Genomic DNA, 15,336 nt, shown 5'->3' with positions numbered 1-15,336 from the left:
GGACGGTTTCATGTCGCCCTTATCAAACACGTGATTTGTTTATTTATTGAAAATGGAGACTACGTCAAAAAGGAGCAGACAACTGCTCGACGAGTATTTTTCACGAGAGATGGAGAAACCGCTAAATCGTGTTCAGAACCAGAAACCCATGGGTGTCCTAACCCTGACAGCACCAAGAAACGGAAAGTTGATTGTACTGCAGCACGATTTCAGAAATAATGGAAGGTTAGATGCGGTTTCGTAGCTCTTTGGTGCGACATACAATCTAATTTTTCCCTACCAATTTCATTCGGACGTCTTGTTTATATTTTTATCGATCGAAAAATACTATAATTTGTGTAACATTCTTACCGAGCATTCTTAGCATTGAGATCGAGTTACAAGACCGAAAGTTACTTTAGTTACTTTTTCACTTTAAATCAGAAATTTCGATGAAAATAAATAGTCATTTTGTGTCGTCATAAACGTCAACATGCGGGTTTGCACGATGAGCACGGGAGATTACTTCATAATAATATTGATTGGCATAGAGTTTTTTTCTGAGAAATTTCCTGTGAAAATTTATTCACAGGATGACCTGTGTTCTAGGCAGTGAACTTTTGAATGATGACTATTTTCCCCACTGTTAACAATGTGAGCTTATCATGAATATGTTTAATTAATTAATTAGTTAGTTATTCAAATAAAGGTTCTGGTGTCTACATTGCATATTTTGTTGTAATGTTTTGTTTTACCATCATAAATGGTACATTTTGTGGAGCAGACTGCCTAATTTGATGTCATGAAATTACACACAAAATTAGAGTTCAGGTTGCACCAGCAAGCACCATTTTCAGCGTGCTGTTCTTGTTTTCGGCGGACGACAGAGGGGACACCTCCCTCTCCTTCTCTCTTCCCCGTTGTGCTCGGTCGCGGGATAATGCTCCGCAGTTTCCAGACAAAGTTTACTAATACTTTTTTTTCTTGATTAGTAAATTTACTATTACCTAGCAAATTCCAGAGAGCCCAGATATGGCTGGAAGAAGGAGCCCAAGTCCATAAATGTTTTATCCCATGCTTTATAGGTGTACCAGTAATTATAATTTTACCACTGCACGACAACGTAATTTCGTTTTGTTTTGATTGATGAAAACTGAATGCACTGGGCCGGGCATGATACAGGAAATTATTTCCCTGATGTGAAGGCGCACTTCCAATAGCGTTACAAGGCTGGGCAATACAATACAAGGTGTATGATAGATAACACATGTTACCCTTTGTATTAGCCAGGAATTATCTCCAGTCTATATCATATGTGCAACTGCATCCACACGAAAATCATGAATCCGACAAAGACAGAGGGCGAGTGTGAAAAGTAGCATTATAGATGTATACAGTAAGATCAGTGGAGAGCTCTGGTAGCTCACACTCCAGGACGCGTCATTGTGTGTACTCATAGTGCAGCGATACAGCAATATATAGATACACACTAAATATCATTCAACTATCCAAGAAATATGACATGTACATTTGAGTTTTAGTTCCTTTCCTTTAGATTTAGTAAATTGCCCACAAAACATTGTCTGTGAAATTCATAAAAACACACTTTGCAGCAATACTAATCAAATCAATACATATTACTTCATTTGAAACATTCACAACTGACAAATGGAAGGCAGAAGCCACATCCCTCTTCACTGGTAACTTTTTAACATTTGCTAAATTATGAACAGAACAATTACAATGCACTCGCACAGGCAACTTGGTTTCATCGAGAAAAAAAAACTTGATCATGCCATATTCATTATAATTGCACTTGTATATGATAGTGTAGGAATTGCTTTTTTAAAAGCTCTTGGATAAGACAATGAATGATATATAGTAGAACCAATTTTTAGGTGATGAAATTTCCTCATGCTTTTACCAGGAGGCGTGTGTGCAAACACATCCAAAACTGCATTCAAATCTATTTGTTCAAGATCACATACCTGCGAAGACCGCAGTGCATAGAGATTTCGTTCCAAATGTACCAAGGTAGCCTTGTCGTTATTTGACAGTTTCTTGTAGAAAGCCATTGCTTCTTGACTATGATTCAAACCTTCAACCAAGCTAGGCATATTTTTAAACAAAGGACACATCACTAACAATTTGAAACATTCCGAGTTCCATCAAATAAATTTCAACATCTTCCACCAAATGTAAAAGCGTATGTACATTATGTGTTAAATATCTTTCTCCATAGAGAATGGAATATAAAAAAAACAGAAATGTTGCAAGAATTTGTCAGCTAATTCAAGTTGTTCATAGGCGATTGATTCTTGAAGATAGCTGCAGTAAGTAAGGCAAAATGTTGATAGTAAACAGTCAGGTAGTATTCCTAACACAACTGTAAGTCCGTAATAAAGTAAAAAATACCGCACCTCTGACGCCTTCTAGTACTTTCAGAAATGTCATTTGGTGGTTGTCTATAATATGAACTTTATGTGAAATACTGAAGTCTTCTCCAGAATTTGTGGTATTGAACCATAATTAAAACAGAGTTTTCATAACGTCTTGTAAAATATAGTGCATATAGTCTATGCCAGTTCCTCCCGCAAGATCATGGAAAGAGAGTTCTCCCAGCCAGCACGGTCCTTTTATTCCATTTTCGGTTTTCCTGTAAAATGAGAAAAACACTATGTTCACAAAAGGTCATTTTGTGTAGAGTTAAATTTCGTGCAAACATCTAACTAAATATGATTAACATTGAACTTCACAGGAAGTATCATGGACAATAGAGTAAGGCATAACAAACTCCGGAATACCTATACACAATCCTAACATAAAATCAAAATGTGAGAAATAAATATTAAAACAAAATCATGTTTGGACACTAGTACGAGGGGGGAATTCTTCCTCCTCTGGGTTCTCCACACGTGTCAGGGGGGAATCTCGTCTCGGCTCTATATCGCGTCCCCTTGAGGTACGGGATCGGGAAAGTCACTTATACTTTACATTCAAATAAGACACACACAACGAAATACGTTTCAACTCTCGTCTTAGTCGGTCAGTCGAGCACTCTATAAGACACAGCGCCCTGGGGAAAAGTCCCCAAGACTATCGCAAGGCTGACCCAAGACTAGCCCCACGACTGCTCCAAGACTGCGTCTCTCCCTGTGTACTCGCCAAGACCAACTAAAACAACAGTTACTTTATTTACTTTCAAAACCTTAACCAATTACAAAGCCGTAACCTTCAATCATACAGCCAATCACACTAAGTACTGAATACGTCATATCTTTTGATTAATCGTTCACTATATTAGTAACTGTCAGAAATAGTAGTCCGAATAGCGACGGTTATATCGTAATTTGTTCCAAATCACTGAACCAAGTTCCGTCCAGAACCTTGCATGGGCCTAAACGATGACATATAACACAGCCATTCGCTCGCAACCAGCTAAATAAGTCGTTCAACAGATACGTGTAAACAATTTCATCATACTAGCCAAAAATACTAGCATCTATGTAGGACAAATCTAATCAGTGACGCTTCACTTACAAGTGTGCGCATTTTTTGGCAGGAGTTTAAACAATAAAGATAACACAAATGGCAGTGCAGGATTATTCCATATTGTTTAAAAACAGCATCTAGTTGCTGATTTGAATGTAGTTTCTAGTATTTGTTCTTTATTTTTAATTAATGGCATACCGCAGATTCTCTAAGTCTGTGAATTTGGACACAGAAAATCCAGCCAACATCAGCGATAATTGCCTGTTCTATTGTAATGCATTATACATAAATGAATTTTTTTTTTTTTCAGTTGTTAAGTGCTATTGCAGAAGAAAACGTGAAAATGTTTTTTTTTTATCATCCACAATGTTATGAAGCAATGAAACCTATCCAACAGAACAAAAGAAAGTGTGACAATGTTTTGCGTGAAAATAAAATCGCACTAACTGGCCTTTCATTCTTCACATGCGAAAATAAAGTATTTCACAGTAGGTTGAAGTGTAACCAGTGTCTGGTTCTGAAATGACAGAATCGATTGAACAGTCACTATTCGACCATCTTGATTACTATTATCGAAAAACTCAACATGCATATTTATCCCAATAGTTTAGTTTATTTATTCCAGAAATCAATATTTAGTAAAATGAAAAAAAAACATGTATAGATATGTATACAATCAATTTTAAAATAAAAGATTCATGCTCGTTCACAAGACACTTAGCATATTCAGATTAGAAGTATATCATACATTAGTTAGCGAATCCTTGTCATGGTCACCTACTGGCTGCAGAGGTGAAAATAATAATTATGTGGTAATGGAACTTTACTACTTACCCTGGGCAGTGGCAGTTCTGGCATCTGTACATATGCTTTCATGTGTTCTGAGTGGTTCTTAGTAGTTTTCATTAATAAAAGGAAAAGTGTGGACATGCCTTCCTTTTGGGGTTTTCACCATCTTACCAGGTTGCAAACACTTCAAACAGCCATAGAATCCATTAAACTGAATCGAGTTGCACATCATACTTCTTGCTGGAAGGTCACAAGCACCACTCATCAAAATCACTTTTGATGTGAAATTCCTCCCAGTGCTAGTTTCAACATATAACCTTCATGTTCCAGTTTAGTAAAAATATTATGGAATGGTTTCAAGAATGTTAGCATTTTTGGTTTTATTGTATCACACCATAGGCCGGCAAATATCAAATTCTCTCTTTTAACTCGTTCATGGAGAGGAAGTTCGTTCACCATGAAATACAATGGCCAAATGGAAAAATAAGATGACTTAAATACTGGAACGCCATCTGTATTCCACATTAATGAAATATTATCTTTTGAAGAGAAGGATCCAATTTTGACATAGCTTTTGAGATATTTGTCCATCAAAAATATCTTCTAAATTTGAAGATTGTTCCTTTTCACGTTTGAAACGGTGTTGGATGTCATGACAAAAGTTATCACGAAGAAAAAAATCCCAATTGGCTCTGCAATAGGAATTTCGATAAAGAACTGTTTCATGCCTACACCTGGGTCGCACATGTCACCCAAGATCCTGCTCCCCAAGCCGCGCATATTTCATATACCCCTTGGGCTGAAGCATCCTTTCATCAAATAACTCAAGAATTGGGTTATTTCATGGGGGTCACTTCAGTCATCAGTTTCTCAGTAGCCATTCTCCAGGCTATCCCTCACTTGCTCGGTCACCTTCACGGCCACACACGACCTTGGTGGCACAGTGACCTTCATCCTCTGTGACCTTGATGTTAGCCGCGCTTATGCCCGTGGCCCTGGTAAGCTAGACTGACGGGATCCCTTGCCAAATTTTTAGTTTTATTAGAAATAATCATTTTTTTTTAGTTATTGTAGAGGTAACTGTTTTATATTATTGCATAATCAGTGTATGTTTATTGGTTTGTATGTTTTGATTATGTATGTGCTTTGCTATTAAATGTAATTCTTGATGATATTGACACATTTTTCAATAACGTCTGGTCTGGAACATGATCCCATGCACATATTTTTAGAAGGCATAGCTCCACGATATCTATCCTGGCTATTGTATTATTTTGCTTCACTCTGAAATGGTTTAATGCACGAATAGCAACATTTCAATATTCATATTTGCACCTGCGAAATAAACCTAAAACACATTCAATAAATGGGATATTTAAAAATGTACAACTATGAAGCAGTCTTCATCAGCCCTTTTTATCATTTTATGAATTTTGTCAGACTTGTACAGATATAGTTTTTCTTTGCACAAGCACATATCGTAATAGGGAAGTTTAAATATTCTATCTAAAGTCGTCATTTGCTTGCTGTTTCAAATAAACTTCACACAAAGTTTATCTCTTAAAGATTTTCAAAATTCACTGTCAAAAATGTGTTGGTTGCATTGCACTGTTGGCTTGGAGTCTGAAACAATATGGTTGTGGCAAATATGCATTGACAATTCAGATTGTATGGTTCAATTTTATATTTTTAATTAATGTATAAAGTATTTGTATATGATGCACTGGATTCAATATTCTAAACCCAAATCAATGTCATGGCTTTGACAAATTTTGAGAATTTTCACTGTTGGAGTGTTCACTGTTCACTTCATGAAAATTGAATTACATTTGACTATTATTTTTATGACCATGCAATGTACAGTTGAAAATGCCTTTATACAAAGTGTGGAACAGCCATCGCTGCCTTAAAAAGTCATTGGTGGCAAAAACACTAGGTGAATTTAAGGAAAAAGTTAAGTCAATTGATTTCCCATTTTTTTAGATTTAGCACAATGACTATTATGAGCATTGTTTGTTTGTCTCAGATTACTGTGTGTAATGTAGCTAATAAATCAAATTGTAACTATATAGACGATAAAGAGGGATATTTCTGGAATTACCTTCATTGTGTAAACTTATGCAGTTATTCATGCATTTATTCATTATACTTTAATAGGCTGTGAAAAGTTGAACATTCAGTGTAGTAGTAGTATAAAAGTTGTTACAGAGTGTGAAGACACTGAAGTCGATGAGGATGAGACTCTCTTCGAATTGATATCGGAAGTGTTGATAATACTGCAAGCAGATGAAAAATGAACGGAAAGATTTCGAACTCAACATGAACAAATCCATCAAACCTGTTGGCTGCAGCTAGCGGTTCCTCAAGGATCCTCAGTGATTTACCAAACAAGCCTGTAGATATAGATGCTGAACAAGGTTCATATTCTGGTGTAGGAGTTATGTTGTGCAAACTAGTGGTCATATTATTTTATACTATTGGTGAAATACATTATTTATGATAAACACTTATATGTATATCCATTAGCTTTACAAATCCTCTCATATGTAGTACCTGTTTCTTGAATAGACTCGTATATTGTGGCAATAGTCACATAAACATTGGCTTGCTTCGATAATTTGGTGCTGGAGTTATTGGTGGCAAAAACACTAGATTCACTTACCTCTGATATTACTTGGGACAGGTATGTAGGAATACACAAAATACATAATTTATATTATTTTTGTTTGTTTTTAGATATTCTTCATTCTCTAAAATCCTGACCAATTCCTTTATTTTCGCCATTGGTTTTTTATCACCTTAAATAGAAAAAAGGTTGAATTGGTTTGGAACAAAATGATTTCAGAATGTGCAGAATATTAGTTTGGAATTTACCCCACCCTTGGAGAAGTCACTACAGATTCATTGGTGAGAAGCTCTATTAGACATGACCTTGAATAAGAATGGAAGCTGGAAAACATCATTGGGTATGTGCATGTTTAGAAGAACATTTGTTGTGTTTGCGTATGTCATTATTCATGTACATACAATTGCAGTTCATCCTCGCGTCAAACTGCTGTGAAGCTAAGAAATTACATTCTGTTTTGAGTGATGTGATGATTTTCTGTTAATGCCATAATTATTCAAATAATATATCTTTGATGGCTTAACTAAGAAGCACTATTTCGACATTCTCGTAAATTAGCTAAAATTCCTAGGAGGGTCTTGTCGATGGAAATAATGTAGCTTTTTTTTGCAGTCCTTCTTCACAGAAACATCTCAAAAGATAAGACATGCGACACAATTTGAAGATGAAAAGTCTGTATGGACCTGCAAATCATCAAAATGGTGGAAATTGTCTATTAATTAAATGTATCATCCACTCAATCTCGTCAAAACTTGTTTAGATTTTAGATTAGATCTTATAGAGGGTAACTAAAGGCATATCTTCCACGGGGCTCTTTAAAAAAAATGGGGGGCGGGGGCAGGTTTGATTTATTCCACTAATCATTTTGACAAGGATACTGTGATTTCGTGCACAGCGGACAGGAATGGCATACTATATTATGTGATGTTATTATATACATTATAGTGTTGTAAAGTTTACGTCAAGAAATGGAGGCTATTTCACACTCATTGTATGTTCCAAAATAATCAATGAACATGCGTATTGGAAAATGCACCGATTCGTTGATTCGTTCGTAATACTAATAAACACAGCTATATCAACTCGTGGAAAATGCTAATGATGGGTATTCATATACATACATAGCTCAATGTGTTCTCGTTCATTTCGCATCTTGTAATTAGAAGTTATTTGGGTTTTAAAATAAGTGTAAGCCACCAACTAAACTGTTTTGGAAATGTCAGAAGAAGACGTCAAGTCACACATCAAGGAATTTAGTGAGGAATGAGAGAAGCCAACAAAATCAAGAAATAGCGACCATATCAGAGTATTAATAAAAAAAAAGTCTGTTAAGGGAAGTGATTGCTGAATTTCCAGTATTTTCGGATGCTCTATATGTAAGTTTAAAATACATAATCATGTGTACTAAAGATATGGCTACACTGAAACTACATTTTGTATATAAATTGCTAATTTGTTTCTCTATTCAGATGTTATTTGAGTTTAGATTAAGATACACTAGTAAACGGTTAGTGGAAGTATGTGAAAAGCAAAAAAAAGTCATTGCAGCCATCCGTGGGAAGTGATATTAACTCGCAAAACGATTTTGTGGAGGTATGTTCAATTTCAATCACATTGATCATCAATACAGTGATGAGAATCACATTGCTGCAGTTCATGCAGCTCTCTTGGTTGTGGTATACGTTGCGGGGCAACCAGAGAGCTGCAGATCCCTTCCCGAAAGAAATGCACACATTTTTAAATATGTCAGTTATGTATTGTTTAAATTGTGATTGTAATAAAATTACCTCGTCTTGCAGGATAAAATAGACAAATATTTTCTCACAAATATATCTGCAACTGAATAAAGCGAATTTTCCCATGTAAATGAGACTATTTCGCGTTAAAACTGTGCCTAAGTGGAATCTCCGATTGAACCGACATTTTGAAACCTCTGTCACGTTAATTGGTGTAGTCACGTGACTACAGTAGACGGTTTTTTATGTTTTTTAATTTCATTTCACCATTAAGTGACTTATCTTTTTTATCAAATACAGTACATATATTATTAAAAAAATATCTTTTTTCAAGCAGTTTTATCTATATATTGTGTATAATCCAATTTAAATAGCAGATTTGGATTATGAGTATGGAATAGAGACAAAATTGTTGAGTCTTTTGACCAGAATCTTTTTAATTTGACCTAAAAGCTCAACAAGTAGAAGGTACTACTAATATTTTAAATAATTAATCTACACACATTGGCCATATTACCAACAGGCTATGGCAAAAGTATAATGTACATTTTACCACCAATGCTACTCAATATTACACGGAAAGAGACAACAAGCATTGCAGTTATCATGTTGCCCCTCAAGGGTTTAATGATGGACCAAGTTACCATTTGGTGTAACTTAGAGCTGAAATGTGCTGCAATTACAAGCCATTCAGAGATGACAGCTGAAACAATAAAAGGTAAGTTGACTTCCAGAGGAGAGTCATGTTCAAAACTAAAAATTTCAAGTCTGAGAAAATAATAGAAAAAAATCCATTGAGTCCGTGTGGAACTTTTAAAAATAAATATTGAATACACTATTTTCCCAGTCTTAAATTCAAAAAAATACTGGTCCTTTTTTTGTTGTTCAACAGTTAAGAGTGTTATGCAATTACAATCAAAGTGTTCCCGTGTGCTGAAAGTAATGTGGGCAAAGGTTGGCACTTTTGAAATTTAATACACCAAGTACATTTAACATGTTTTGGTAACATCTAATCTAATAATTCATTTTGATTTTTTTAAATATCGAGTGAACTAATTGTAGACCAGAGATATTTATTAGTTTTAAGATTGGCACAGCCTTGAAATTCAATGAAGAAATTGAATTTTATAAAAAAAAAAGAAAGTATAGAAAAGGGTTTATCAGCAAGGAAAGCCATCATATACACCAGGTAAAAAAGCATAATTGGTATCCAACACATTGAGCTTTAGTTCGGCATTGGTCAGTGTGCGAAATTGACACCACTCAACACTAAGAGGTGGAAAATTTGAAATTTAGGTGAAGCAGTTTCTGTACAGGATATTTTTTCACTTATGGCGATTTAATTTTGAACGTTATTTTCTTTTCTATTTTTGCTATCATCTCCTCCCCTTTCAAATTGTCAACTCCGACAACTAATTATTAATTTAAAATGTATTTACAGAAGTATAACATCAGCTGCAAAAAATGGATGGCCTGGGTGAGTATGCCTTTGATGATAGAATAAAGAAGAGTGGAATTAAACCATGCAAATCTGGAAGTTGAAGATCAAGAACGAATTGTGGAAACTCTCAAAAAAGGACAGTACTATACGGTGTGTGGTTGCCACCATCGCATTTGGGCTTGGGGTTAACATCCCTGCAGACATTGGTATGGTAATTCACTGGGGCCCTCAGTGAATCTGTTCGAAGTTATTGGCAAGAAGTTGGCCGTGCAGCTAGGGACAACGAGAGCACTGGGTAAGCATACTGCTTTACAAACAAAGTGGAAATACAGCATTGCGAGGATGACATGAAAAAGTTTTACTAGCAGATATCACTTGGTGAAGTCCAGTGTCTCAGAATGAAAGTACTTGGAACTTTTATCTGTGTCTGGTATGCCAAATGATGTACCACAGAGATTAGAAAAGATAGTTTAGTGTAACCAAAAATGTGCAATTTGTCATTGTTCGTTGTGTAAATGCTGCAATTCATGTAGGCACCGATGTCCATGTAGACAAGTGTGCATTAATAGTTCCCAGCTGTTCAAATAAAAACGAGAATTACCCCATTGTGAGAATATATTTATATTTATTAAATATTAAATTATACTAATATTAAATAATACAGTAATATATCTCTGGTCGAATAAAATAAACTTCCATGTACATTTTTGGGCTTGGGAGAAAAAAAAAGTGTCAACAGATTTTCTTTCATTTCATATGTGATCGACGTGAAATGTGTGCATGTATTGATGAATAATTAACTGGCCCGAATGCACGGCACAATTGGAGGCGTGGCCTGTTCAGAATTTGTCAACAACCAATCATAAGTTACGAACCACGCCAAGGTTACGACTCAGTTAGCCCCGCTCAACTGGTTTGTACCAGTCTTATGATTGGTTCTTGACAAATTCTGACCAGGCCACTGTGCCGTGCGTTCGGACCAACTGTTAATTATTCATAAATGGAGTCAATTTGTGTAGTTTTCTTAATTTATTCTGCCGATATAGGTGAGGCTTTGCCGCAATTTGAAAGAGCAACTAATATTCGTCAACCTGGTATTTTTTCAGATTTTATTTTTCATTCTGTTCGTCTGTTTTTCCAGTTTAAAAAATATGAGCTCGTTGGAGCCTTCATCCCTTGTCTATTTCTTACACCAGATTCCAGCCGATACCCCCCCCCCCCCTGCTCATATGCACTGCGTACAGTTGATTATCGGTCCTGGGCTTTCTGCGGATAATATGCCGCCCCTTTCCGGTCGCAGACTAAAACAATTGGCGCAGAGTGCATCTTGGTTGGTGAAACCACAGTCACAGACTCGTTGTAGCTCATTACGTCTAGTAACCGGTGAAATTGTACGCTGTTGTCAATGTGAAAAAAAATTAACACTCAGGATTTGCAAATTTCATTTCCAATTCCTAATTTTCGAGTTGTTAGTTTTCTACGGAATTCCGCTAGAGGGCGCATCCAAAATACCTGGATGACGAGCCTGAGTAGGGTTGTTTTTATTGAAGTTCTGTATTCTTACATGCGTAAATCAATAGATTGGAAAAGCAAAAAAGTTCCAGAACTCCGCAAATTTCTTCGGAATCGTGGTATAACTTGCAGCAATATTAATGTTCGTAAAGCTAAACTTTTTGAACTTGTTGAGTTAGCGAACGAGTTAAATGTTCGCCAAGAGTCAAACAATCGTCGTCGTACTGTAAAACACGGTGAGTCGACGCTAACTCTGGTAGATCCGTGTAACGTAAAAACTTGGCAAATAAACCTTCATACTTTGCCATTGTTTGAAATAGCTGATATGTTCGCATATTTGTTGCATCAAAGTGACTGAAAGAATATCGACTTGATAATGATTATTTCCGTAAAGCTTCATCATGTGCAGAATACAGAATTTATTTTCATTATGGCAGAGTGTATTCGGCAATGATCCATGAAGGAAAATCCTTACAAGCCATGGTTTATTATTAAATCAAACTCTAAAATAGTTTCTGGTGTTTGTAATTGTGTAGTGTAAGTGTGAATTAATATGATTCACCAGGCGATCAGCAGATGCAGTTATCATAAATGTTTTCGTTTGCGCTCGTCTCGGGAAGATGACAGTCTTTGTTTGTCAATCGATGTATAACTGCGGTTGAAAGACGGCTGTCTCCAGTTATTGAACTAAAAAAATACTAGCGCAGGATGGAAAATGCCATGAACAAACCCGGGAATATAGTTTGGCGTCCACTCAGGTTCCCGACGACGCATTCGAATCCACTGGCGTTGAAATGATTTCTTGGACGAAAGAAATGTATGAAAAGTTACGCCTTTCATCTCAGGATATTTCGCTGTTTTTTTTTTTCTTTTTAATCGAACCCCAGGAATAGCATTACAATACCAGTTAACCAATTCTTGCAAAACGTTTGTAAAAAGTAAGACTTAGGCAACAGTAACTACTAGTATATTGCTTACAGCAGACGCCGCTCAAATTCAACCCCACCACGAACGTTGAACGGACTGTCATCCGGGTACTTTGAGAATGGCCTCTATCGAATTTCGTGAGAAAAATTAGGAATTCGTAACGAGAGCAAACTCTCGGCGATGCTCCTGTCCAGCAACATGGCCCCACAGTATGAAGCTGAGTGACAGACCGATTCCATGCAGGTTGTATGTAGTTTTTGACGACATTGGTCACAATGACCCGACATATAAATCAGGTACTCAGAGGTGTAATCATTGCAGGACAACTGCCGATGAAGAGTTTTTTTTCCAGGATTGCAAAACTGCACAACACGGACAAGGACGATCGACATCAAACTGATCTACGTGACAGATCACCTCTGGTAAGTATTCAGAGAGAACTCGCCTGTTGATCTGCTCTTGTTCACATGGGATCAACAACAGTGAAAGATTACAACCTATTGATCAGAAGACTGATGATTTCACTACTTTTGTAGTCAGTATTTTGTTTCCGTATTCAGATGATGAGCAGCATGCTGAACCTACACTAGAAGAAGACCACATATCTGTAGAGAATTTGACTATGCATTTATAGCAGCTGTTTCCCTTGGTCAGAATATGCATGTTTTGAATTTTCTGATGCGAGGCAGAAAGTAGTTGTGCAACATGTCAGTTTGAGAAGTCTACGTGTTCTCATGTTGATGCTTGCCATGAATGTGTTACCAGTATTTACGAGAGTTTAGATTCCAAATAAATTTATCTCAGGGTAGGGAACAAGGGGATACCGTTGACTTCCGATTTCATACAAGTGTGCACATAGTAACGACATACAATAGAACACCAAGCAAGACACAGGTCAAAATAGGTTTAAATCTATATATATTCGTGGTAACAAGTAAACAACAACAACAAAGTTGTACATAAATAAACAAAATAATGTTACTATATCACAAATAGTCGACAATAATAATGCCTTAACCTACACAGCAATACTGTCTGTTATGACCCTTAACTTAACGTCCCTATGCCAATACTGTCGCTACGTTGGTAGTGCTAAACGATGGGTAGTCTGTCACGTCGCGTTTAGTCAGCGCTCAACTACAACGCCTATGTTATATTGCAAGAGCCATGCTCGGCAACTATAACCCCTAGACTAATCTATTCTCAAAGTATCTCCAAATACTCAAATAAAAACCTAACAACCAGTACACTAACACTATGCTTCAGGTATTACTATTAACACCACATAGAACCAATCACTAGCCTAAGTATTAACAACCCGTAATTCTCATTGGTCAATCCCTGACGGAACCAAACACATTACAACAATAGTAGCCCTGTGTACATGGCTGTGTAGGGGTGATATTTACATTGGGCTTCTTACGCCACCCCAACACAGCCATGTGAACGGTCACTATGATTTTCTAAAACCCCACATCCCCAACGGACGTGGCATGGAAAATTACATTTTTTTTCAGAAACTTAACCATCCTCCATCAGTAAATGGCACCGATCGTTTCAATCACATTTAATGAACACTCGGTTTGTACCTTACGGATGACTTGACAATTATAAAGTGGAAAAATTCACGTTTTGTCGTCAAACTCGCATTTGTCAACAAACTGTGGCAGCCATCTTGAATCATGCGTGACTTAATTCCTAATTTCCGAGTTACTATTTTTCTCACGAAATTCGATAGAGGGCGTTCTCAAAGTACCCGGATGACAGTCCGTTGAACGTTGTGGTGGGGTTGAAATTTGAGCGACGTCTGCTGTAAGCAATATACTAGTAGTTACTGTTGCCGAAGTCTTATTTTTTACAAACGTTTTGCAAGAATTGGTCAAAATGGTTAACTGGTATTGTAATGCCCCAGACTATTCCTTGGGTTCGATTAAAAAGAAAAAACTGCGAAATATCCTGAGATGAAAGGCGTAACTTTTCATACATTTCTTTCGTCCAAGAAATCAACACTTCAACGCCAGTGGATTCGAATGTGTCGTCGGGAATCTGAGTGGACGCCAAACTATATTCCCGGGTTTGTTCACGGCATTTTCCATCCTGCGCCAGTATTTTTTTTAGTTCAATAACTGGAGACAGCCGTCTTTCAACCGCAGTTATACATTGATTGAAAAACGAAGACTCTGTCAGCTTCCCGAGATGAGCGCAAACGAAAACATTGAGCCGGATTTGATGAAAAATTCGCTCGTTGTCGATTCCCACATCGATCTTCTTGTTCGGAATCCTTATGATGGCATTTTTTGCGAAGTTGAAGTTAAAATAACTACGGAAGGAAAAAAACGTGTGTCCATTTATGATAACTGCATCTGCTGATCGCCTGGTGAATAAAATATTAAATCAAACTTACACTACACAGTTACAAACACCAGAAACTATTTTAGAGTTTGATTTAATAATAAACCATGGCTTGTAAGGATTTTCCTTCATGGATCATTGCCGAATACACTCTGCCATAATGAAATTAAATTCTGTATTCTGTATTCTGCACATGATGAAGCTTTACCGGAAATTATGAAGTAAGTAACCATTAATAAGTCGATATTCTTTCAGTCTGGCTGATGTCCAGTCACTTCGATGCAACAAATATGCGAACATATTTAACACAAAGGCAAAGTATGAAGTTTTTTTTGCCAAGTTTTTACGTTACACGGATCTACCAGAGTTATCGTCGACTCGTGTTTTACAGTACGACGATTGTTTGACTCTTGGCGAACATTTAACTCGTTTGCTAACTCAACAAGTTCAAACAGTTTAGCTTTACAAACATTGCTGCAAGT

At 36.6% G+C, this 15,336-nt stretch overlaps 1 pseudogene; it reads right to left on the bottom strand.

Annotated features, from left to right (window-relative positions):
• Window positions 1–1,516: 1,516 nt before the first annotated feature.
• LOC144359958 (uncharacterized) lies at window positions 1,517–6,723 on the bottom strand (annotated as a pseudogene).
• Window positions 6,724–15,336: the final 8,613 nt, after the last annotated feature.

The sequence above is a fragment of the Saccoglossus kowalevskii genome, chromosome 8 (assembly GCF_978046115.1).
Source record: "Saccoglossus kowalevskii chromosome 8, keSacKowa6.1, whole genome shotgun sequence".
NCBI lineage: Eukaryota > Metazoa > Hemichordata > Enteropneusta > Harrimaniidae > Saccoglossus > Saccoglossus kowalevskii.
Note: the sequence above shows the minus strand (reverse complement) of the source record. Positions and strands in the feature narration are given on the sequence as shown.